Below are 27,739 nucleotides of genomic sequence, written 5' to 3'. Positions count from 1 at the left end.
TATCATATTTCGTACCATATTTAATATATGCTTCAGTTATATTCGTTCACTTGTAAAACTCCTAGCATAACGCCGATTCTCTTTAGAAATTCCTCTCGTAAACCTTCTAGCATAACCAAAATTCTCTCGAAAGTCCTCCAGCAGAACGTTAAATCTCTTTAGAAGATACTCCTCAACAATTAGGGTTTACATGTTCCGTAACCTAATTGATTATTCCTCACAAGATCTCCATAAATATTCTAGAAATATCTTGATTTATCAAATCCACGGTTTCTCAAAAACACCTAGAAACAGGTTCGATAACTACCAAAGAATTTTGCTTGCATGTGCTTTACGACCTCCAAGTCTTTTGAAATCTCGTTCTTGTTCGTGAATAAAAAAGATATAAAAAACAACCTTATGCAACACACATAATTTTCAAGGTATATGTTGTTTGGTTACATGAAAGCCATATTTACAGTAATGATCAAGGCTAGGTTGCTTGAAAATAATGGTACCTCGTCTAGGAAAGAAAAAAACCAATTATTTGACTAAAAAAGGCCTTTAGTCATGTATTTCGCGTTTTAGTTCGCGAACTGTTTCAAAAAGATCGTGTACAAGTTTCCTTTCACGAAACGCCTTAACAACACATAATAAGTGTTGCGTTAATAAATCACTCATAACTTCTTCGTTATAAATCGAAACTCGGTGATTCATGGCTCCTTCAATTCATATTTTCTTTCACTAAACCATAAGGATCTTTTTGAGGAAAAAGGTCATTCTCATAAAATTTGGGCTAAAATATCCTCGAGTATATATATATATGACTATGAATATTTACCGTCATATATAAGAATTGTTCTGTAAACTGAGCACTTGTTTCGATTGATAGAGAGGTACAATATACAAGAGAATCAAGTGTTTGTTACTAACATTTAATGAAGTTCTCCAATATATATTCATGTAGTATTCAATCTCCATTCCTCAAGGATATCTTTGATTCTATATTCTACTTCTTAAACCTAATCTAGTCCAAAACTGACTTTAGTGACCAAATCAAGAATGTGTTTTGTCATCTAAATTTGAAAACTAACTTGACATACTAGTGCCAGTGGTTTGGATAAATGCTCTAACAATCTCCCTTTTTCCAACTTTAGTGACAAAACCATTTTACATATGTTTTTATTCCACTATGCTTCTTGATTTATAGAATCTTCAACGTATTCAATTATGCATGTGTTCATTATGTACTTGTTGGAGATCCGTAGCATTTTAACAATATATGAGAAACACTCTGCTCAAGTTGTCATTCCAAAGTGTAGTATCTTTTCCTACCTCAAAATCTAATTGTAGCAAAACTTTGAAGTAACACTACGGTGATATCTTCTCCCCCTAGTCAATGAAATAATGAGGAAGTACCGAATCTTTAGCATTTTAGAATGAAATAATGAACAATGGAGAATAATTTGTCTGAATAAAGTGGTGTATGATATATAATACGTTATCCTATTTAACTAAACAAGGGACCAACGACTATAATTTCACCAACAACAAAAAAACTAATCGTTTGGGCCAAAAAAGAATTCAAAGCCGCCAAATATGAGAGTATATATGTCACATTTGTAAGTCACATAAATACCAATGTGGGAAATAGTTACCCTTTCATAATCGGTACATATGTAAGTCACATAAAGACCAATTGTGGCTTATAAAATACCAGTAAAAGTGGACATTTCAAATGAAATTAATCGGACTATAAACCTAGAATCATCAATCTTACTTTCTGTAGAAATTCAGACAAGGTTAATGAATTGGTTGGCACAGGCATTAACATATACCCATTGTTATTGATGCTCATCAAACACGAAAAGCATCAACCCGGAATTGGTAGATGTGAGTGTACCTTATGCACCAATTTTGTGCCGATATTCTTTGTGTTTGATGAACATCAACAACAATTGGTATAAGTTAACGCCTATATCAACCGATTCTGATTGAGTTTAATTTGATGAGGAAATTTCATAGTTTCATAGTTAAATCATTGATTAATCCCTCTTAAAAGGAACGTATTGAAGAGATTTAAATCAACCACTTGAATTTTTCGTCACCTCAAAAGTAAAATAAATAAACAAAATTGAATTGTTGTTTGGGATTAGGTTTTAGTTTGATCGTCATGGAAATCGAATATTATTGATAGGAATGATTAAATAAGAGAATGTAAGTAGTATAATTACATGTGTAAGTAGTAATAGAGAAAATATACTTTAGACACCACATATCTCCTTTTCTAGGTTGGAAGAAGAAAATGATATACCTCAAGTAATTTCATAGGACCCAAACTAACCAGGTTTAAAAAAGTTAAACAAGTAGTAATAGTACAGCTGCTTTTGGTAAGTTTAAAATAATATCAAATGGGTTCTACTTTGCTATATTTTTTTTTTTAATTTTGTGGAGAGGGAGGAAATCATGATATTTTTATTCATTGTCTTTTCTCTTTAAATACACAAGATAAAGAAGAGAATGTAAGTAGTATTGTTACATCTGTTGGTAGTAATAAAGAAAATACATCATGAGTCAAGCATCAAGAAAAAGTGCATACACAAGGCCCCTTCTTGTGGTCATCCGCTTATATTACCACAAAATTTTTCTTTTTTTATGAACATTCCACTAGTTTTCCACATAGAGGTACTAGCTAGTTTCACAATGGTTTGTTCTTCAGGCTTCTTTCTTTTTCTGTTTGATTGATTTTTGGCATATCCGATTACAATCTTTAGTTCTTGTTGTATCTTTTCTCTAAGTGATGATATTGCAAGGTTAAACCATTCAGAGCCAAGTTGGAAATTTTGGTATGACTGGTACATTTCATATATAGAATCTGCTTCATCATTCAACATGCTGATTATTGTAAGCATTCGGTTTCGTCTTGATCAACCAGTATTTTGTTAGTTATTCCTTCTTTCCATCCTATCAACTTTTTCCCACGATGAAACATTCATGTTAGTCATTTCATTTTGCATTCTTACTGTTTTATGAGTAAAACTTTATGGTTTTCATCGACAATTTCTTTGAACTTTCAATGTTAGTTCTATAAAAAAAATGAAAAAATCAAAGAGAATGAGATGAGGTACAATGTTTACCTTGGGTTGAGTTTGTACCATTCGTACAAAATAACCTGGCATTGTCAACTAAATTATAGTTGTTTGGAAATGTATTTGCAAAACGTTTATGTGAGCTCAATTGCAAATTCACCCTCACAGCTCTTCCCACCAGTATCGCTCTTGTGTTTGTAGTATTCAGAAAAACCATACCAGAAGTCCAAATGTATTCAAATTTAATAAATGCATCGGAGAAACATAAACAGTATCTGTGTACCTTGGTCTTATAGTGACATCTAGATAAGCACCGCATACAACTCCAACCAATTATATTCGGTATGGTTTTCGCTCATTGGTTAATTCCGCATCTTGCTCCCAATAGTTATCTGTCAATGTTCCATCTGCAGCAACATTGTATCCAATTCCCATTTTATACCTGCAACGGTGAACTTCCTGACCATTGTGATGGTTTGATTGACAAATGTCTCCCACGAAAGTGTGTCGTCCAGTATGATATCACGACCTATGTTTAATGTCATTACAAGTACAGATGTTCGTAGGTCAAGGGACGATTGGTGCATCTATTTTACCAAAATATATTGAGCATGCTTGTAATTATGTAATGTTAAAATTAAAAGAGAGTTCAGTAACTAGGTACATGTCTTATTTCTCTTGTTTTATATTTTATAATTTTACTTCTCTATCAAAATCTAGGATGGTCGCGTAAATCCTAGTAAAGGTGAAAGAAAGAGACAACTATCCAGCTCGGAAGTTTGGAGCATACCTTCAGGGTGTCCTTTAGAGTGGAGATATTAGTAAATAACATCTGATTCCTTGAATGCATCAGCTTCTACTAGCATAACTTTTTATGCCACTCCAGACCAAAATGACCTGTGTCCAGTACTCGCATATTCAAAATATTAATATTTTTTTAGGTCAACAATGAAACTTTTATTTGTAAATTACGGGCTTCTGAATATTGATTACTTTTTGCGGATGTGCTGGAGCACATTACTTTTGCTAGCTCCTATTCCACCACCCGTTAGAAGCAGGACTGGACTCCGGTGACCGTGGGCCACGGGTACTATCAGAACATTCTTGCAGTCATTTTCTTCATCATTTGTGATTCTTATGGCTTTGATTTCTTCCATTAAAGTACAAAATATCCTTTTTACTTTCAGGTATTTAACCACTCTTTCAAATCCTTATTTCATGTAAAACCCCAAAACACATCAAACATATCTGGTGATCATCATGTTACTGAATATCGCACTAATGAGAGTGTTTCAAGGCTTTGTATATATGTACATCTCTGAGAATAATGTTCCTTTTACGCTTCCTTCTAACACCGATGAGGTAACCATTGCGATCTTAACACTTTATTTTAAATCAGTTCATTCTTTTAGAAATAAACTTGCTACTAAATACTATATTTTATGGTTTAAGTATTTGATCATTTTTCTCTAAAGTTTCATCAATGTTATATCTCCATTTTTACCATCGAATGTTTTTTCATTATGGTATAATGAATGATCAAGCTATATGGTACGACTTTAAGATTTTATCGTGGTGCAGGTATTAGATCACATATTAAGCAAGATCACTTATATTATCTAAATAAATCTCATAATCTAGACATTATTTTGCTTTCTGAAGTAAAGTTAATTCGTTAGCAGTTGAATTTTTTTTTTAAACGTTTAAAAGCAAAGGACTGGTTCATATGTCGTCTATTGGTAGATCAGGTGGTTTTGCCATTGCATAGAACAAGGGAGTATCTGCTAAAATTGTTTCGTTTAAAGATAATATCCTTCATTTCCAAGTGTTTAAAGATAATTTGAATATCTTTATTTCTTTTATTTATGGTGCTCTAGATAATAACCTTAGGAATGATCGGTGGGATTTTATTAAAAACATTAGTAATGTGAATGCTCATTGGGCTATTGTAGGTGACATGAATTTTATTCTTCATAAAGATGACAAGGAAGGTGCGAATAATACTTCCATCAGTATATTTGCTTATGTGTTCCATTATATTCAGACTTTAGGACTAATAAATCTTAGTTTTACTGGATCTCTTTTACTTGGAACAGTAAAAGAACTGGTGATCAAAACATATGAAACAAAGTTTATCGTGTTTTAGTGAATCATAAATGAACGGAATTGTTTCTGAAGTCTTGTAATAAACATCTTACTAGAGTTATTCCTGACCATGCCTTTATTTTACGTCAAACCATTCATGTTAGTGAAAAATGCATGAAACCTTGTATATATATGGAATGTTGGTTGGAACATAAAAATAATAGGAGTGTCATAGAAAAGTCCATTCTATATAGTAAAGGTAAAAGTCATAATCTTTTTATGACTCTTAAAAATCTAGAATTTGACCTTAGAGCTTGGAGTAAGACTGACTTTGATAACATTTTAGAAACATTACCAATATCTTAGAAAATATTGAGAATGAAGACAAAATACCATATAGTTTAGAAACGAAAAATAAGGTTGACCAGCTATAAAATGATCTATGTACTTGGTATGAGATAGAGAAAGTTTGTTGGGGTCAATATGTAAAAGAAAAATGGGTTGGTGATAATGAAAATACTAAATTCTTTCATTAATATGCTTCTGATAGGAAAACATATAAAAATATACATGATTTAAGAGACAGTATATTCCTATAGATAGAAGATCACCGGCAGTTAAGCTCCCTTCTAACTAACCGTTTTAAAGCATTGTCCTTTATAATGAATAGGATATTGATTCTATCTTTGTGAAGATTGTATAACTTTCTATAAATGATAATGATAATAATAAACTGAATGAATTCCAGTGAATCATAAATTAAAGATGTTTCATTTATGATGAATGCTTGCGGGGAACCTGGACCTCATGGGTTTCTTCTCGGGTTTTTTTAACAATATTGGGGACTTCTCAAAGAGGACATTGTTCCATGGGTCCAAAAAGTGTTTAAAAGATAAGGTTCAATAAAGAAATTAATCACACTTTTATTAATCTCATGCCTAAAATTAAGACCCCAAAAACTCTAGTGATTTCAGACCTATTAGTCTTAGTAATGCCATTTAAAATGTTGTTTCTAAGATTATTTCCAACATAATTAAACCTCTGTTGGATAACAGTATCTCTTAAAACCAATCTTTCTTCATTCTCAAAAGGAATATTACGGATAATATAGTTGTCTCGCATGAAATCCTCCAAACCATGAAACTAGTAAAAGGACAAATGGTCATATGACTCTGAAATTACTTCTATGTAAATCCTTTGACAGGCTTGAATGGGATTTTTTTATTATTTCTGTTTTTAAACAGTTTGGTTTCTCAAGTGATTTCTATGATCTGATTTATAATTGTATGTCTTCAGTTTCATATTATGTGCTTGCTAATGGCTTCCCAAGGGAAACATTTTTCCCCACTAGAGGGGTTAGACGGGGAGCTCCTATGTCACCCTATATCTTTATTATGTGCATGAAAGCTTTAATAAATCTTCTTAATTATCTTGAATTGAATGGCAAAATTACTGGTATCAAAGTTTCCAAAAACTTTCCCTCAGTCTTACATTTATTCTTCATTGACGATTCTTTTTTTTCACTTTTGCACCCATAGTTCAAGCTAAAAATTTACTTTGATATTCTAAAAACCTTTAGTGATTCCTCTGGGCATGTTATTAATTACCAAAATTTTGGAATATATTTTATTTAAAAAGTTGAGAACAAGCATGGTAAGTTGTTGGCTAGAATCCTTAAGTTGGTAGAATAACAAAAAATGACACTTACTTGGGAACTCTCTTGTTTTTAACACAACTAAAAGTTTTAATTATCAAAATTTGTTAGATAAACTTTACAATAGGTCAAGATTGGAAAGAAAAATTTATTTCCCATGCTGGTAGAACCACCCTAATTTGTTCAGTCACTAGTGTTATGCCCATGTATCAGATGATGTGCTTTCTTCTCCAATAAAAAACTTTAGATAAATTAGATGCTTTGCAAAGAGACTTATGGTGGCAAAAAAATAAATGTAATAAAGGTTTGTTTCTTAAGGTATGGGATTTTATTTGTTCTAATAAAGCTAGTGGTGGTATGGGTATCAAGAACCCATATAAGTTCAATATAGCTCTACTTAATAGGCTTGGTTGGCGTTTGATTGAGAACTCATACAAACTATGGTGTATCATTCTTAAACATAAATATTTTCCAAACTCTGAACCCCTTAAGTATAAGAAGAAATCTATTAATTCATGGGTTTGTACTAGTATTTTTAAAGGTCTTGATATTACTAGAGATAATCATTGTTGGATGCTAGGTAATGGTAATGATATAGAAGTTTGGACTGACAAATGACTTCCTAATAGTGTTATCCCCAAACCAAAAAATAATAAATGCATTCACTCAGTTTCTAAAGTGTCTGATATAATTGATGAGCAAGGTAAATGGAATTTTAATGTTATTTATAATGTGTTTGATGATGATACTATCATGAATATTAAACTGCTTGAAGCTTGTAATAATTCTGTATTTAGAAAGATACTAGGAAATAGATAGGTATTATGGCTCGGTTTCTCTGATTATAGTTTCTTATGTAATATGAATCATGTTAGCAACTCAGTTGAATGGAAAGGAATCTGGAAATTTAACATAATACCTAGGGTTAAAATTATCTATAAAAAACTTTAAGTGATTGTCTCCTTTTAAAGAGAGACTTTGGGTAGATTTATTCCGATGGATATTCAGTATCCTTTATGCCACAGTATTTTCAGTGAATGTATTGAATATTTATTTACTATATATGTGTTTTCTGAAGCGATTTGGAGGGGATTATCCCTTGCAAATAACTTCTACGCTGCTGCTAATCTCTCTTTCAGAAAATGGTGCCTCCTTTGGTTAAAAGAATGTGTTAATACAAATTACTTTACTTATATTCTTTGGTACTTTTATAAGTATAGATGCATTGTTTTTTCAACAATGTTAGACCTAACCCAAATGATTTAACAAAGTTTATTAGGAAAGACATTCCTCGGTATCTTAGTGTCCATGAAATGTTGTGATGGTTTACAAGATATTTCTTGTATCTAATTTGATGCTACTTTTCAAGTGAATAATATGGGTTTGATTGTTAAATTCACATGAGGAACATGTTGTTGTTCAAGTTCAGAAAAATCTGAGTCAACCGCCTGTCGAAAAGCGGGTTCAAGGACGCAAAGATGAAAGAATATCCTTTCTCAATGATAGCCAAAATGTTATTAACAGTGTGAAGAAGGATGATTAAAGATTTTTTGATGGGGTTGTAGTAAATAGGATTTGTTTCAGACTTGTGAAGGAAATGAAATTTTTAGATTTAATAAAAATATATACAATAATATTGACACTGGTGCGAGAAACTAGGACTAAAGATTCGGTCATTTTTCATTTTCATTTCAGAATTTAATTCTAGGTGATTATAGTTCAAAACAAAACAAATATTAACTCTATTCTTTTCCAAAGTAGATTCTATAAAATAATAATTGTATTTTATGAGCATGGCGCATCAAGAATCCCTAAGACTAAGCATACTCCATCAAATAAAATCACAAATAATTAATTAAAATCTTAATTCAATTAAAATTGGTGCAAAAAGTAAATAAAGAATTAATTTAAATTACCACATGGATGAAACACGGCCTCCTCCGTCGTCCCAGTGTTGGGTTTAGCTCATCATGATAAAAACACGCTCAAAATATTTATTTATTACTAAAATGGTGTTCACAATGAAGAGAAAATGAGAAAATGGTGTAAAACTGTAATTTGCGACCCACAAGAAGCGTCACAAAAGAACGATAAAAGAGAAGTGCTATTGTCGCTGTGGTTCTAAGACCCACACCTACGACCCACGCCTGTTAGTCTTTCTCTCTGTTGATAAACCACTGCCCTTGCGAGTCCGTTCTTCGTTTTCTTGGTGTTCTTCATCAGCAGCAGCAGCAGAAACAGAGTTTCATCAACTCTTGATTTCTGCTTCTTTGGACCTCCTATCGACCCCAAACTCTCGACAACCCCTCTACTCGACCCAAAGAACCTTTATATACTCACATGCATCATCAAATCCCCCGCAATAACTCGTGAAAATCCTTCTTTACTCGGAATATTTTTTTTCTTATTTCGGAGAATAATTTCCAAAAATAACTTATTCACACTCCAAATCTCTTCCAACACGCTCCAAATCATGTTTTAATCACCCAGAGTGTTGCTGGAGCCATCAAACTCGATCGAAACACGTCCATAACCTTCCAAAACTCGTGTTTTTCTCCTCCCTGTACGTGTGTCTCTGTTTTGAGTTCGTGGCTTACCTAGCCAATTCTAGACAAATTCGATCGGACCCGACACCCAAAATATCTTCCTTAGGATTAATCACATCTTCCTGCCAAGTGTCAGCCATTTAATCTCCCTATAACACGTTAAAAAATTCGATCAAACTTCTGCCAGTTCTCATGCATGTGTTTCCCGCCAAAATTCAGTTTTTGAAATGAAGAAGATGGTGTCCCCCTATCCAAACTGGGGGTGCGAACATCAATTGGGGTGGAAATAGTAATTTTGGGGTGGAAATAGTATTTTTTTTGGATTCCTCCGGCACATTTCTGGGACGCTTCCGGTGCATTTCTGGGGTGCTTTAGTATTTTTCTCTGGGGTGTAAAACACCACTTTTTGAGCCCATTTCGCCGCAAGGGCTTATTTCTCTAAAAACATCTACAAAAACACAAAATAACACAATAAGTACTTCATCGAGTCTAACAATACAGAATATTGAGAACAAAATAGATACATAAATGCGTCTATCAAATACCCCCAAACTTATTATTTGCTAGTCCTCGAGCAAAACTAAAAAAATAAAACTGAGTTAATCTCGGGTGGGTTTAACAGAGGTGTACCCATAAAAACCATGACTTCTAATTGGTCACAAGTATCCAAAGAGCTATGAGGACATACATATTCTCAACCTATCTCCAAGTAACTAGAATGCCAGAGAAATTAAAGGTGTCAGCTCTAAAGATGACTGAAGAAAAGGGGAGACACATCCGCACGACTGCTAGATAAAGAGATATCCGCTACACAGCTAGATAAACATTGTAAGATGCGTCCGCTGCTTTACAGCTGGATAAGATTAGGAGAGAGATAAACATGAGAGGGACATCTGCTACACAGCTGGACTAATTACGTGTGATGAGTTAAACCAGTGCTAGAAAGATCTTGTGCCAGATTGAAAGTAGACTAACAAAGCAACCAAAATGCATCTTTTTTCGACTCTCTCACAGTGCTCAGTAGAAATAACGTCTTCTTCGGTCTTCAACTTTTGATGATAAACTCTCGAACCTCATAGAACCTTGACAATTAACTCTTCTCTTCGATTTCTTTCTTGACTTATAAATTTCTTCTTCCCTATGGCCTTATTGAACAAAAAGAACGTAATGATGTTTTTTTTTTGTTTTTTTTTTCATTTTTCATTTTTTTTTTTTTGTTTTTTTGTTTTATTTTTTGTTTTTTTACAAGACAAAAATTTACATGGCCATGAGAGAAGGACTTTAGAACTTGGATCTCCACAACTTGTGATGTCTTGGTATCATGAACTTCAACAACTTATATCATTTGCTCTTGTAACTTCTTGTAACTAAGTCTTCAACTTTGATTTTTGAATTATTCTTTTCTATTATTGCTTCTAAACCTTAAACGTCTTCAACTTTTTCATAAATTTTGATGTCACTCCGCTTGTTGATGATGATAAGTTTCTACTGAGAGAGAGTCGTAATCCAGTAACTAAGACTACATTGTGAGGTTGCTCTGTCTTTCTGGCATTTCCTTCTGACCTACTTTCATTTCCATCATGGATGGTTAGGTCCATCATGGTTACCCTCTAAAAGGAACAAGTTCTCTCCTGAATTTCAAGGATCTCAATGTCTTTTTCTCTAATGTCTCAATAGGTTGTTATCTCTAGCATTCCAATTTCTATCTTTTCGGTGAGAAACAGTATGTAAACTTAGCTAACCGGGTACTATGTGACGCTAGAAGTTTCAAAAATGTGACTAAAATGTTTCTCCCATACCCCCAAACTTAAATCTAACATTGTCCCCGATGTTCTAAAGATAAAATTAAAAGCATGAACAAGGAGAAATTGTTACCAATGAAGCAAAAGAGATAAGAAAAGATATTACCATGTCGCATGAATATTGGGTTACCTCCCAAGAAGTGCTAAGTTTAAAGTCTTCAGCCAGACTAAGCAAGGATTAGTCACCACGTAGAATCATATAGTAGTAGCCGGAATAATTGTGGGTCATCTGGATCAAAAGGTGTTACCCACAAGAAGAGGAAACTGCAACAGACCAAGAAGATACCGAACATACCCTTGCTTAAGACAACTACATCTAGTTGTGGTTCAGGTTCAGGCTCTATAAAAGGGTCTAAATAAAAGGTTTTCATCGGTTGGATTTCCTCAAAGCTAAGATCCGGTTCAGGTATTAGATCTGGAAAAACTCAACTAAGAACTTATAAGCACATAACAACAACCTGAATAACTGGGGATCCTCTAAGTCAATCAGATTTGACTCACACAGCTGACCACAATGAAAGAGGTGGTCTTCCTTAAGAAAATGTGTCGACCCTAATATCCTAAAGTGATTAGGTTTAGTCTCAAAACTTAATAACCGACACATCTTAAAATCAAAAGTTCCCACAATTGGTAGAAACGTTTTTGGTGGGAAAACAAAGTCAATCTTGGGATTATTCCTGAGCTAACCTCATCAACCAGAGGATGCGTTTCTAACAGTTGAGACTCGTGTTGAATATTATTAAGTTCGGGAAAACGAGTACGAAGATAGATCTCGTAAGATGGGTGAGGCATTGATGTCAAGTCCCAAGTGAGGGATATTTTTAAGAGTTAAAGAACATGGAGAATGATAATCACCCCCAAACTTAGAGTTTTCGGCGTCTCTAGGTAGACTGGTCATAATCTCCCTAATTTCTAGGTTATCAGATTCCTGAAAGTGGGCGATTGATTTTTCTAAGTCAGGTTCATCCCCGCTAATCTCTACGAGTTCTTCTAAGACTATTGTTTCTAAATCGTTTGACTCGAAAACAGTACTCTCAAGATAAACTGGTTCCTCTAAACCATCATCGGTTTCGTAATCATCGTCTAAAACGGGGGTATTTCTAGTCAAATCCTCGTCCTTTTGAATAGGTAAATAATTATTAAAATTATTTGGATTTGAACTAGAAATATCATTATAATCATCATCACCATCCTCCTCCTCATCATCATCACAATATAATTTTTGATATTCACGAATTCTCAAGCTTTGTTCCCAACTACATGGTCTATGTTTATAATATTTCTCATAGATCGTTAGAGGTGATTCCTCAATAAAAGTTGGAGTATCCATATATCGCTGCCCACGCATATATTCACCAAGAGTCATTTCCGAAGACGTCTCTTGATAACGAGAATTTCTAGACATATATTCTCGCAAGGTCATCGCAGGTGGCGTCTCCTCAAAAGGATTCATCACCGAAGAAATATAAACTACAGAGGGATTCTATACAATCACAAACAAGGCCGTCTCGACTCCACCAAAGCAAACCTAAATATTTCTAGCAAACAAAAAGCATGATGGCTCCACTTAGATTGTTTCTAGACCAGCTTCTATCTCTCGAAGGGGAATTCGTTACAGTTTGAGCAACCCCTCTGGATCAATCCGAGCTAATGTGAGATGAAACTGAGGCGAGGGAAGATCAATGGAGCTTTGATACCCAAGGCCTCGCCGTCGTTACAAGGCGGCTTGTTTCAACTCCCATAAGTCATCATGAACTTTGAAGTTGGTTAAAAGGTAACCAATATCCTTCGAAATTTTTTCCTAACAAGCTCGATACCCTATAGGTCTCTTTCTAACCAGATTTTAAAGCTTGGGTTCGCGTTAGGTTTTGTTTTCCTAAAACGGGCAAGAAGGGAACGGTGATGAAATCCGAACCCTTATCTTGTTTAGGCCAGGCCTTGCCCTTTACTAGGGAAATAAAGACAGTCTGGTTCGTCCTCAAACAATTATCACCTTAAGGCATACAATAACTCGCTTGCAGGGGATTCGCGAGTGTTTCGATTGTACTTACCTCCCGTACCAGACGGGGGATGAACCGTTGTCGTCGACTCGGGCCATGACTCCTATGCCGTGTACGAACCCGAGGGGCCGAGACGATATAGTAATCGTCGTCCTTCCCTGCACACAGTTTATATAATTATTTTTTTTTAATAATACCCTTTCGTAGGGTTAAAAAAAGAATAAAGTCCGATTGTCCAGAATAAAGTCCAAATAAAAAGTCCAAAAATTACAAAAATTATGAAAAATAAAGCCTATTTACAAATCCTAAAAAAAAATTATGTCTTTTTTTTCTTCTCTTTTAGCTTTTAGCTTTAAGCTTTTTGTTCCCAAGTCCTTAGTATTACACTTCAAACCTGTAAATCAAAGACACAAAAAGAAACGTAAAAAGGAACAAATAATAGTAAAAAAATAAAATAATAAAAACCTAAAAATTCTACCTAAGCACAAATCCGCGTCGGCGGCGCCAAAATGATTAAAGATTTTTTGATGGGGTTGTAGTAAATAGGATTCGTTTCAGACTTGTGAAGGAAATGAAATTTTTAGATTTAATAAAAATATATACAATAATATTGACACTGGTGCGAGAAACTGAGACTAAATATTCGTCCATTTTTCATTTTCAAGTGGTTCAGAATTTAATTCTAGGCGATTATAGTTCAAAACAAAACAAATATTAACTCTATTCTTTTCCAAAGTAGATCCTATAAAATATTTCTTGTATTTTATGAGCATGGCGCATCAAGAATCCCTAAGACTAAGCATACTCCATCAAATAAAATCACAAATAATTAATTAAAATCTTAATTCAATTAAAATTGGTACAAAAAGTAAATAAAGAATTAATTTAAATTACCACATGGATGAAACACGGCCTCCTCCATCGTCCCAGTGTTGGGTTTAGCTCATCATGATAAAAACACGCTCAAAATATTTATTTATTACTAAAATGGTGTTTACAATGAAGAGAAAAGGAGAAAATGGTGTAAAACTGTAATTTGCGACCCGCAAGAAGCGTCACAAAAGAACGATAAAAGAGAAGTGCTATTGTCGCTGTGGTTCTAAGACTCACACCTACGACCCACGCCTGTTAGTATTTCTCTCTGTTGATAAACCACTGCCCTTGCGAGTCCGTTCTTCGTTTTCTTGGTGTTCTTCATCAGCAGCAGCAGCAGAAACAGAGTTTCATCAACTCTTGATTTCTGCTTCTTTGGACCTCCTATCGACCCCAAACTCTCGACAACCCCTCTACTCGACCCAAAGAACCTTTATATACTCACATGCATCATCAAATCCCCCGCAATAACTCGTGAAAATCCTTCTTTACTCGGAATATTTTTTTTCTTATTTCGGAGAATAATTTTCAAAAATAACTTCTTCACACTCCAAATCTCTTCCAACACGCTCCAAATCATGTTTTAATCACCCAGAGTGTTGCTGGAGCCATCAAACTCGATCGAAACACGTCCATAACCTTCCAAAACTCGTGTTTTTCTCCTCCCTGTACGTGTGTCTCTGTTTTGAGTTTGTGGCTTACCTAGCCAATTCTAGACAAATTCGATCGGACCCGACACCCAAAATATCTTCCTTAGGATTAATCACATCTTCCTGCCAAGTGTCAGCCATTTAATCTCCCTATAACACGTTAAAAAATTCGATCAAACTTCTGCCAGTTCTCATGCATGTTTTCCCGCCAAAATTCAGTTTTTGAAATGAAGAAGATGGTGTCCCCCTATCCAAACTGGGGGTGCGAACATCAATTGGGGTGGAAATAGTAATTTTGGGGTGGAAATAGTAATTTTTTTGGATTCCTCCGGCACATTTCTGGGGTGCTTTAGTAATTTTCTCTGGGGTGTAAAACACCACTTTTTGAGCCCATTTCGCCGCAAGGGCTTATTTCTCTAAAAACATCTACAAAAACACAAAATAACACAATAAGTACTTAATCGAGTCTAACAATACAGAATATTGAGAACAAAATAGACACATAAATGCGTCTATCAAAGGACAGTTTTTCTACCAACTGGATATTCAAAGCTATTTTTCTTCAAGCTTTAGATTTCAAAAGAAAATCTTGCTAGTTCTTCTTTCATTTATATTCGGAGATCGTTTAATAGTCTGGCAGACAATCTATATAAGTTTTTAAATAGATATGCGGATGTGCATGTCGATTCTAGTTGTTAAGATAAATCTAGAAAAGAGGCTTGGTTAAGTATTATATGTAATCAAAACAATGTAACGTCTTTTCTATAATTTTATTAAATTTCCTTTCAAAAAAAAAAAAGTTAGCTTTCGGTTTATTGTCAAAGTCAAAAAGAAGTAACACAATCTTCTTCACCTAGTGGTTTCCAGAAAAATGCATTTGATTCTTCTCAAGAAACTGCTGGCTCCTTGAACGCATTTGAGCCTGCTCAAAGAACCATAGTATTCGATCTGAAAAAGGGAGCGAATAAAAAACCACACCTAATAATTCGTTCAGAAATCTGTATGGACTAACTCCAATATAATTCCGAGAGCACCATCTTATAAAGCGAGCTCAATCAAGAAATATACCAAAGAGTTATATCTCAATTTCTCAATACAGTCTCCAATTGAAAAGATAGAAATCTGTGAGCCCGATTGATGTGAGAAATATCTTGGACGGTACCAAAGACCAATGCCCAAGTGTCAATTAATAACACTCCAATGAACAAGGTTAGATTTACCAATTGATTGAACTATGCAAAACCTGTGATACATCAATTATATAAACAAATATTATGCAGAAAAGAAATAACACAGACACCAGAAGTTATGTTAACGAGGAATCCGCAAATGCAGAAAAACCCCGGGACCTAGTCCAGATTTGAACACCACATTGTATTAAGCCGCTACAGACACTAGGCTATTACAAGTTAACTTCGGACTGGAATGTAGTTGATCCCTGATCAAGTCTCACACCGATTAAGGTATAGTCATGTTCCTTACGCCTCTTGAGCCACGCCGTATTGTGCGCGCTTGATTCCCTTAGCTGGTCTCATCCACAACTAAGAGTTGCTATGACCCAAAGTCGAAGACTTATAAACAAATCTGTCTCCCACAGATAAATCTAATTTGATAGATAAATCTGTCTCCCACAGAAGTACCTATGAAATTTTTGTTCCGTCTTTTGATAAATCAAGGTGAATAGGAACCAATTGATAATCCGGTCTTATACTCCTGAAGAGCAGCCTAGAAATATCAATCACCTCACAATAAATTAACTGTATGGTAGTAGAAGAAGTTTTGTGGAATCAAAAAGAATGATACGAAGAGCTTTGTGAATAATTTTATATTTTACCTATCGTAGATAAATATCGAGTTAATCTTAGAGAAGATAACACTCAATACAATAGAACAAGTAAGATCATATCACACAACTACAGAGAAAATAGTTGGATATGGCTTCACGAATCCCAAATGTAGTCTTCAAGTCGTTAACCTATAATGGTTTTGGAAAAACCTAGGTTAAAGGAGAATCGGCTCTAGTCGCAACTAGGACACGAGAAAGTGTCGGGATTATGTTTTCCAGTTTCTAGAGTTCTCCCTTATATAATCTTTCAAATCAGGGTTTCCTTTCAATCAAAGCTAAGATAGCTTAGTAACAAAGCATTCAATATTCAATGTCAGATGAAAACCTGATTTAAGATTCAAGCTAAGTCTGCTTAAAACGAAAGCAATATATCTCCACTGTTAGATGGTCTTAGCTTGTTACATACAAATGAAATATACTTTCATTTAGATATGGGTAACCGTACCTAAACGTGGATATTGAGTTGGGTCAATAATAGTTAACCGAAGTTAGCCATATGGACACTTTTGTCTTAACCACATTCATTTAACACTTCTAGATCAGCTATGATGATCAGTCAATCATGAAAGATAATTAAATGAATCTTATTGTGTTTCAAATAGAGTTTTTCAATTGTTCATTATTTCACAGAAATATATATGAACCAACTGAATCAAAATCAGATTGATTCATGAGAATCAATTCATGAAAATTAAGCCACGGTTTGCAAATATTTCATTCCTTAATTCATACATGTATTTTTTCATGAGTATGAAAACATACTTAGCCGATTTTAGAATTTTAAACACTAAGTTTATAAACGGTTACGCAAACTATAGCTTCCGGAGTTTGGTCTTGTCCAGCAGTTTGCAAACCTGTATGCATACTGTTGTTCCGGACCTTAACTCAGGTGAACCGTTCGCATACTTGTATGCAAACTTGGTTCCCGGACTTTAACGGTTAAAATTATTCGCATACTATTATGAAAACTAGGTTTCCGGACTTGATTCATACCACAACAGTTTGCATACTGGTATGCATATTGTGTTGTATCTAGAAAAAGGTTAATTGTTCTAAATTCTCATTTCGATCATTGAAACATCCTTATAAGACGACAATAGTTGTGTCACACAAACTATTAGCTCATAAGTAATTTTCAAGTGATCGAACGATCAATACGAAACTTTCCGAGTCGACATCAAATGATTGTCTCACACAAATCATATAAGATGTTTCAAGGAGATTTTCACATGATCATCTTTTAACTTATTATTAGTTTCCAACAAATAAATTTTTTCCAACTAAACTCGTCAAGAATATGATGAACGTAGATAAAGCATAAAGCTTCCAACACATATTTCGAGAAATATATAACTGAGTTAAACTCAGCTCGAAATATCAAATGTGTATAATATAAAAGTCTATATAGATATACTACTTAGTCTCATTGGGAGATAAAATAGAATAGACTTCTGAGTATAGATAAGTTTTAGTTTCCACATACCTTTTGTTGATGAAGTTTCTCAAAGCTCTCCTCAGTAGATCTTCGTCTTCAACCGATGAACGCCGTGAAAACTAAACTCAACTACACAATCCGTGTCCTAGTCTGAGACATCTATAAATAGGCTAGAAATCAAGATTTATATTTTTGATCACTAATATTGACAAACATGCTTGAGATAGCAACGCTTGCGAGTTCGACCGAGCAATCCTCTGACAATCTCCCCCTTTGTCAATTTTAGTGACAAAACAATCAATACATATGGATTACAAAATAAATAAACTTTGTATTTTCTCACCCATCACGCTTGATTTCCTTGGTTCTTCAACATTCCTTGAATTTTTCGCCACTCCAAGTACTCCAGTGATTTTGAACGCGTTCAACTCAGCATCATTGTTGTTGAAGATCCATATCCATAACAATAAGAAAACATATGAAAAACATATGTTCTCAATCATTATTATACAATATCATAGTATTATTACACAGCATCAAAGTCCAATTGTATCACAACTTTGACAATAATACTACGGTTATATGTATCACTCCCCCTTAGACAATACTTTCATCTCACAATGAAAACCACTCCCACTTACATAATGATCCGTAAACGATATGTATGTAGTGTGAACTACCAAATAAGTCTCCTCCTTTTTGTCAATATAAATTGGCAAAGCTACGAAAATTGCGGGATCATAATGAAATTCTCAAAGATATGATTCATGACTAAAAGAGAACATATCAACTTTGTTTCGATGATTTCACATAGTCGAAACTTAGTGTATTCATCAAGGAGTTTATAAAAATACAAGATAACTCCTACAATGTTCCACATCCGCACTCCCCATAAATATTTGACAATTAAGCACAAGTTAATTAAGAACTCTCCTCCATAAAATTTCATTCAAGAATAACAAGAGCGACCTTACTTTTAACAAGAAAAGAAGGATTTCTTTGGAACATTTGATACCTAACAGAAATAAAATACAACTACTAGAAACAAATGTGAAATTTTAACAACACTACATTGGAGCTTCAAGCTTTTATTTCCCAAAAGATATAGATAGATCCAGGAGAAAGTAAAAATCTAGAAACCTAATGAACCAAAATAATACCAATAGACTGTCGTAAGTGTTGAAGCGTAGCAGTATCTAGAGCTTTGGTGAGAATATCAGCCAATTGTTGTTCGGAATGCACAAATTCCATTTTAATGATACCATTTTCATAGAGATCTCTAATAAAATGATACCTGATGTAGATGTGCTTAGTTCTTGAGTGCTCAACAGGATTCTCATTGATGTGAATCGCACTTGAGTTATCACAAAAAATCTTCATTATGCCAATGTCAATTCCATAATCAGCAAGCATTTGTTTCATCCATAGAATTTGAGTACAACACGAACCTGCAACAATATATTCTGCTTTGCATGTTGAAAGGGATTCTGAGTTTTGTTTCTTGTTATGCCATGCCACAAGATTGAAACATACATAGCAGAAACCCCCGGATGTAGTCTTTTTGTCTTCTAACACATCCTTCCCAATAAACATCTGAATAAGCAGTAAGATCAGTATTAATATCAAAGGTATAAGATACACTGGAAAGATGAGGGTACCCAAATACACCACAATCTTTTATTTATCCACCTATAAATCCTCTACCTAAAGTGATTGTCTATGGACAAAGCCGAGACAATGCAACAAATCGGTATTCACACTTTGTGAGATCTTCTATGGATACGAGATCGAGATAATACGACTACCAAAGTGTGATACTTGATAATAGATTCGGACTTAACCAAACTCTATAGGATCACTATCAAGTATATTGGAGTTAACGTTTGTGTAATTTACTTTAATTTATATAAACAAATATAATTATGGAAAACAAAAGTAAATCACACATCAAGATTTTGCTAACGAGGAAAACTGCATAAAAAACCTGGGACTAAGTCCAGAATTGAATACTCTCATAATTAAGCCGCTACACAAAATCTACACCAACTTCGTATAGTTGAGACCGAGCAACTACACCTAGTTCACTTTGTTTCCTCAATATCCTTGCGCTTCCGACTTCGATGAGTGCACGCACTGGAATAATTCCTTTGGATCGTATTCCAAATAGTAATGGAACAACAAATCTGCTTGGTAACAACTCTTTCAGTTCTTTCAAGATAAAGATATCTCAAGTCATATACAAAGGCTCTTCTATTTAATCTAATAAACTCTTTTGTCTGGTTAGATCAATCTATCCAATAACTACAAAATTAGTCAAGTTTAGATTTGAACTCAATCCAAATAAATCTCAAAGAGATATATTGATAATGTTGATCTCAAGCAACTAATCAATGGAATAAATTCGATTATAGTCGGATCCCAGTCGATCAAGGTTTGTGCACACCAAAGATATGATAACTAAATATTTTTTATCTTCAAATCTTCTTTGATCTTCAATAAACATCTGCACAACACCACTTGAATCTTTTGTGATCAATCACACATAGAACGAAGGATGTTAACAGTGGATTATCACAAGATGTCTTTAGATCTACAAACATCTCTAAAGATCTCGTGGATACTTCGATCTAGTTTGAGTGAATCTTATATCAGAAGAGAAGATTTTTAATATTAAACAAACTAGGTGCAATCAAAGTTTCAACAACTGTTAGTCAATCAAATCAATGGAAAACTAATAAAACTGAAATTATTTAGTTTCCCACCAAAGGTACTCATAGAACTTCTTGATCCCACGAAAATTTTTAAACGAGCGGTCGTAAGAGATTTCACCTAATTAGGATACTTTCCTCTCCGATTAGACGGCTCCACCAGAAACAAGGGTAGTTTGCTAGAAATGAAAACTTAAGTACTTATAGATCAAGGGTGTTTGGACACCAAGGAATATCCAGAACCGAAAATATTCTCAAGATATACAATGAATAACGAAATTCGGTTTTCCTAATTTCAATAAATGCTTTTACAAAATTTCTGAAATCTCTTGATAGAAAATATCTAATTAGTAAATGCACATTACTAATTTTTATTCTCTAGAGATATGCATTTAATTGCTATTAATTAAAGCATATAAAACCAAAAACTTTAATATAAAGATTCTCAATTTATTTCGGTACATGATCTCCTTAAGTACTAAGGAATATTTTTGAACAATAAAAGATAAGAGTTATTGTACGTGTTCGAAGTATGCTGACATCTCTTCACTGTAAATCCTTATTCATATTTACATGGATTTACATTCTTGGAATCGGTTATACCACACTTCCAAACAAGTTTAGAATTGGTTCACCTGTATTCCAAGATTACTATGCAATTGATCAAATATAAAGTCACATACATGGGTTTAATGGGTTCTACCAATCACTAGGATCAGTTATACCTCAATATGGAAATACTTGTGATTGGTTACACAAGTTACTAGGACCGGTTACATCAGTTACCAGGATCGGTTACGTCAATTACCAACCGTACCTAAATGTGTACACCTTGTTGGCTCAACAATATTTAACCGAAGTTATCCATATGAACACTTTCATATCAACCATATTCATCTTAATCACAACTAGTTCAAATGACTCAAATGAAACTAGTTCTAAATTTGTTCAATTGTTTATATTCTGATAGAAGTGTAAAAGACACAATTGAAGCAAAATAGATTTTGATTCACTCGAATCAAGTTATTAACATTATAGCCAGGGTTTTCAAAAGATTGCATTCCTTTTTATATAAATATATTAGTTCATGAACAAATCGATTTTAGAACTTAACATACTCAAGTATGCATACGGGTACGCATACCTAAGTAGCCGGACTAAGTTTGGGTTCGCCAGCATGCGGATGGGTACGCATTCCACTCAATATAAACCAATCTCAATTGAAATTCCTGGAACCTGAACCTCAAGCTAGTACGCGTACCGGTATAGTTCTCGTACTTTCAATAACCAACCAATACGCATACCGTTATGCATACTGTGGTTCCCGGACTTGGATTACACATATTCAAGTATGCATACTGTGCTTATATCCAATTGTTCTAAACTCTCATTTCAACCATTGAAACATTCTCGAAAGACGAAAATAGTTGTCTCACACAAACTATTATCTTCAAAGTAATTTTCAAGTGATTGAATGATCAATATGAAACATTCCGACTCTACATCAAATGACTGTCTCACAAAAATCATGTAAGATGATACCAGACGATTTTCACATGATCATGTTTTGACTTTCGTCAATAATATAAGATGAACTTGTTTAAAGCTAAATCTTACCAACACATATTTCGAGAAATATGCACGGCTCAAAATATGAAATGTGCATAATTGAAGTCTATATATCTATACGACTTTTGTGTCAAATATGAGATAAAGTAGATAGACTTTTGAGTGACATATCAGTTCAAGTCTCCGTATACCTTTTGTTAATGAAGTTCCAAAGTTCCCCTTAGTAGTTCTTCGTCTTCAATCAATGAACGTCGTGAAGTATAATGCTCAACTACACTTTCTATCCTAATCAAGACTTAGCTAAGTAGACTAGAAATCAAGACTTATAGTTTTGGAAACTAAACTTGTCAAACAAGCTTGAGATAGCAACGGTTGCGACTTCAACTGAGCAGTGCTCTAACAATAACATCAAGAGGAATGATGATGTTGTCTTTGTAGATCACTTCTTCTTCGTATTCTTCAGGTCTCCGAAATGATACTTGTATGTCTCAACATTCCTAGACTTTCTAGTCTAACCTAAATGAAGTTGACTCTAGTTTACAATCAAGCGACTTTAGATGAATTTTGACACACTAAAATATGACAAGCAAACTTGACATACCAACGCTTGGTGAGTTCAACCGAGCTATGCTCTAACATAGACTGTAACCGGCAGTGTGTTGAATGTACCGCATGATCCTTTTTGCAGCTGCAAGATGAGATTTCTTTGGATTATCCTGAAATCTAGCACAACAACCAATACTAAAAAAAAAATATAAGGTCTTGTATCTTAAAGATACAAAAGACTTCCAACGATGGATCGATAAAGGTTCTGATCCAAATTGACACCTTTCTCATCTCTATGCAGCTTACCTTACCAGTAGTGGGAATAGGAGTAAGTTTTGGAGTTGACTTCTCAAGACTGAACCTTTTTACAAGATCATTGAAATATTTTTATTATGATAATTAAATTCCATCCTTGTGTTGTTAAATCTGTAATCTTAGAAAGAATTTTAATTCACCGACATTTCTCATCTCAAATTCCCTTCCAAGAGAGACTTACAAATCTTTTGCAAGTATCTAGGGGGTTGATCCATAAATGATATCATCTACATAGACTTAAGCAATAAAAACATCCTTCCCACTCCATTTGGTAAACAATGTTTTATCAGCACCGCCTCCCGAAAAACCTTTCCTAAGAAGAGAAGTGGTTAGTTTTTCAAACCAGGCACGAGGTGCTTGTTTTAATCCATATAATGCCTTTCTGTGAAGTGGTTAGCTTAGTGATACTGAGAGAAATAAGAGTGGTAATATAAAGTTTCTGAATAATTTCATTGCAGACCAGGAGTTGATAGACTTTCCCTTGAATGGAGGCTCTCATACATGGAGTAACAAGCGTGATGATCATTTGCATTGCAAATTGGACAGAGTTTTGGTCTGTACTTCTTTTGATAAAAAGTTCGGTAATACTACTCAAAAAGCTTTGGTAAAAACAATTTTAGATCATAATAGTTTACTTTTGAGATAACTTAAGCTGTTATTGGTTTCAGCTTCAAAATTGAGAGTCATTGGTTGAGCCATCCTGAGTTTGTTAAACTAGTTGAATCTAAGTGTAATACTATGGTTTTGACTGGCACCCCTGGATATGTTTAATTTAGAAAATTGCAGAATTTGAAGTTTTTCTTAAAAGCTTGGAGCAGGGCCACTTTTAGGCATTTAAAGAAGCAAGAAGAGGAGTTGACTGAAAAGGTAAATTTCTTAATTTAGTTGAGGATTTAGCAGATTTGAAAAGGGATGAGAGACCTAATTTGTTAATCAAACTCAACAATGTGAAACTTACTAGAGCTAGAATGACTTTTCAAAGAGATAAAGTCATAGGTTTTCAAGATGGGTATAAGAACACCAAATACTTTAATATAATTGCAAATGCTAAGAGAAGGAGAAACTGCATCACCAAATTGGAGGTTGGTGGAGTAAATGTCTTTAATCAGGAAGCTATCAAGAAGGAGATTAAGGAATATTACACTAAGTTGTTTACAACTTCTAATTTTATAACTCCTTCTTTTGATAGACTTTGGATGATGTTCAAAAAGATTGGTTGGAAAGGGTATTTGATGGAGAAGAGGTGTGATGACAATGAAGAAATGTGGCAAGAACAAGGCATCTGGTTCTGATGGGTACAATATTGAATTTTATAGAGATTTTTAGAGTTTTATGAAATTGGATGTAATGGAACTATAAATAAGTTTTACAGCAAAGGGAAGCTAGATTGAAGGCTTGATATGTCTTTTCTTAAACTCATTCCTAAGAAGGAGGATTCAACAACTACTAAAGACTTCATACCTCTAAGTTTTATTAGCAGTTTATACAAAATTATTTCAATGGTTCTTGCTGAAAGATTGAAAGTGGTGAGGCCTAGCCTGATTTAAATGCACAAGGAGATTTTATTAAAAAGAAATAAATTCTTGGTGGCATTTTAATTGCTAATGAATGCATTGGTAGTAGGCTAAAGCAAAAGAAACCAGGAATTCTTTGTGAAATAGATATGAAGAAAGATTTTGATATTGTTAGTTGGAATTCTTTATTTTCAATCTTGAATAAAAATGGTTTTGGTGATAGATGGATTAGGTGCATTTCTTGGTGTGTTAAAGAGGATCAATTCTTTATATTGGTCAATGGACAAGCTACTTCAAGAATTAACCCTTCAAAAGGCATTAAACAAGGAGGTTCATTGTCTCCCTTCTTGTTTTTATTAGTGGTTGAGGTTCTTTCTATGTTGTTGAATGATGCAGTGGCTTCAAACTAGATCAGTGGATTTCAGGTGGTAGAGGGGGGGTATTATAATTTCTCATTTGTAGTTTTCGGATGACACAATTATTTTGCTTAATGCTTAAATATTAGAGGTTAGAAGATTTTTTATTATTCTCATGCTTTTTTAGGTTCTCACTGGATTAAAATTGAATTTGAGAAGAGTGCTATGACTAGTATAGGTGCGGATGATTTAGTTCAAGAGCTCTCTTTGGAGTTGAGTGTAAAATTGATAGTCAACCAAAAAATTACTTAGTAATGCTAATTGGTGCTTCCAAAAGAAATGTAGCTATTTGGAAGATTATTATTTGGAAGGTGCAGAAAAAGTTGGCACCTTGAAAAAGAAAGTTCTTTAACAAAGCAGGTAGAGTAACTTCAATCAAGAACTCTTTGGAAAGCATTGCAATTTATTTCCTCTCTATTTATTATATGCCTGTATTGGTAGAGAAAACGTTAAATGGTATTATGAAAAAAAATTGTGGGGTGGGGAAGAAAACAATAAGAAAATGAGATGGGTTTCATTCAAGAAAGTATGCAAACCTATAAGCAAAGGTGGTTTGGGTATATGGAACTTAAGATTACTAACATATACCTTTTACCGAAATGGCACGAAAGATATTGTAAGGAGAAGACGCATGGTGGAGAAAAATTATCTTCGAGAAGACTAAGACGGTAGAAAATTGTTTGGTTCCATTACATGTTAATAAACCAATTGGAAGAAGCATATGGAATGAGATATAAAAATCTAACAAATAATTTTTTGACTCATTTATTTTACAGGTTAAAGATGGTAGAAGCATCATGTTTTGGCATGACTGGTGGTTATGCAAGGGTTCTTCGGGGAAAAAAATTCCAAGACTTTGTATAATCGATTTAGAGAGCATGATATAGTGGCCAGTTTTAAGAATTTGACCTGGGATTTATTTTTTTCTAGAGAACTTAATCATGCTGAGAGTATCGATCTACTGGAAATAAAATATGAGTTGCGGAATATGGTTTTGGACCAGATACAAGAGGACTGTGTGGAAGGAGATTGTACTGCAAAGGAAATTTACAAAAAACTTGTTGGTGAAGAAACAGAATGGGAGTTCCATAAATTAGTTTCCATTAAAATGGTTCTCCAAATATTTGTTTTTTTATGTGGGTTGCGATGCATTACTCTATGCCCACTAGGAGCATGCTGGAAGGTAGAGGTGTGGTTATACATTCAAATATGTGTTTATTTTGTGACTGCAGTGAAATGGACTATTTATTGCTCAGTATCTGGAACTTCTTTATTTGGTATTTACAAGTTTTGTGGGCTATGCCTAATGACTTCAAAATTTTAATGAAGAGTTGGAGATTGGATGATTACAACGTAAGGAGGAGAACTATATGGCAGCTCCTTCCTTTTGTCATCATGTGGGAATTATGGTTGGAAAGGAATAACCGAGTTTATGGGGTAGAAGAAAAACTAAGGATGAGCTGATACATTCAGTGATTTTGGATTTATGCTTATGGAGTTCATCAACTGGGATCTTCAAAAATTATTCCATGAATCAAATTATTCATCATTGGGAAGATTTAGTTATGCTGCAATTAGTTGATATTTTTTCTTTGTTTTGGGAGTCTCTTGACTCAACCTCTTGTACATGTTCCTCTTTTATAAACATAAGCTTTTCTCCATGGGGAGGGGGGAAGGACAGGGAGGAAAAGCTCTATCTGCCTAGTTGGTTTTCTTTGTTTTTTGGGTTTTCTGTTTCTCCTCTTTCTTTTATTTTTTTGTTATTTCTTTGTTCTTTGTTCGGGGAGAGGTCCCAATAACCCCAGTTGATTGATCAAAACAATAAAAAAAAAATTATTTTTCACTTTCCATTAAATAAAATAAGGTTGGATGGTAAAATTGGAAATAAGGCTACCTTGATATAATAAAAGCACATTTCCAAAGACTCTGGGGAATCCAATAACCTTTTAACCTCATTAATTTGTATACCAGGATATAAATTAAGAAGCGTACGTTTGAATAAAATTGGACAGGTTTTAAAAAAAAATTAGTAACTTTTTTATTTTGGGGTAGGATCCAGTGACATAGTTATATTAACATTTTCATGACATGGTTTGGCCATTTTTATACAAAATCCATACGACAAGGAGTTTGAAGCTAATTTTTCAGTGACATATTTTTCTTATATAGCTCGATATTCCTACCAAAAATAAAAATATTTCATATACGAAACTTCATTCTCTTTTCTCTTAATCTTATTCATTGTTTTTATTTTTTTTGAGGGGAAAATCAGGATAATCTTGTTCATTGTCTTTTCTCTTAAATAAGATAGAGAAGGGACTGGAAGTAATATCATTACATGTGTTGGTAGTAATAGAGAAAGTACACAATGTGTCATGCATGAAGATACAAGTGCATGCACAATGCCACCTCATGTGGGTCATACACTTGTATCACCACTTCTTTTTTTTTTTGCTTTCTTTAAGCATTCTACTAGTTTTCCACATAAGGGTACTAGCTAGCTTCACAGCGAGGTATGCTCTTCTGATGCCTATCTTTTCCTTTTCTGTTTGATTGCCTTTCGGCATATCAACTGACAATCTTCAGTTCCTGTTGGATCTTTGCTCTAGATAGTGATATGGCAAGGTCACACCATTCAGAACCAGGTCGGAAACTCTGGTCTAACTGCTGCTGGCACACTTCATATATGGAATCTGCCTCATCATTCAACAT

The 27,739-nt window shown here is 34.0% G+C and overlaps 1 pseudogene; it reads right to left on the bottom strand.

The window, feature by feature from the left end:
- Positions 1 to 2,597: 2,597 nt before the first annotated feature.
- LOC113324894 lies at positions 2,598 to 27,739 on the bottom strand (annotated as a pseudogene).

This window comes from Papaver somniferum, chromosome 11, assembly GCF_003573695.1.
Source record: "Papaver somniferum cultivar HN1 chromosome 11, ASM357369v1, whole genome shotgun sequence".
Lineage (NCBI taxonomy): Eukaryota > Viridiplantae > Streptophyta > Magnoliopsida > Ranunculales > Papaveraceae > Papaver > Papaver somniferum.
The sequence above is the reverse complement of the archived record's forward strand: the minus strand, read 5'-3'. Positions and strand labels throughout refer to the sequence as shown.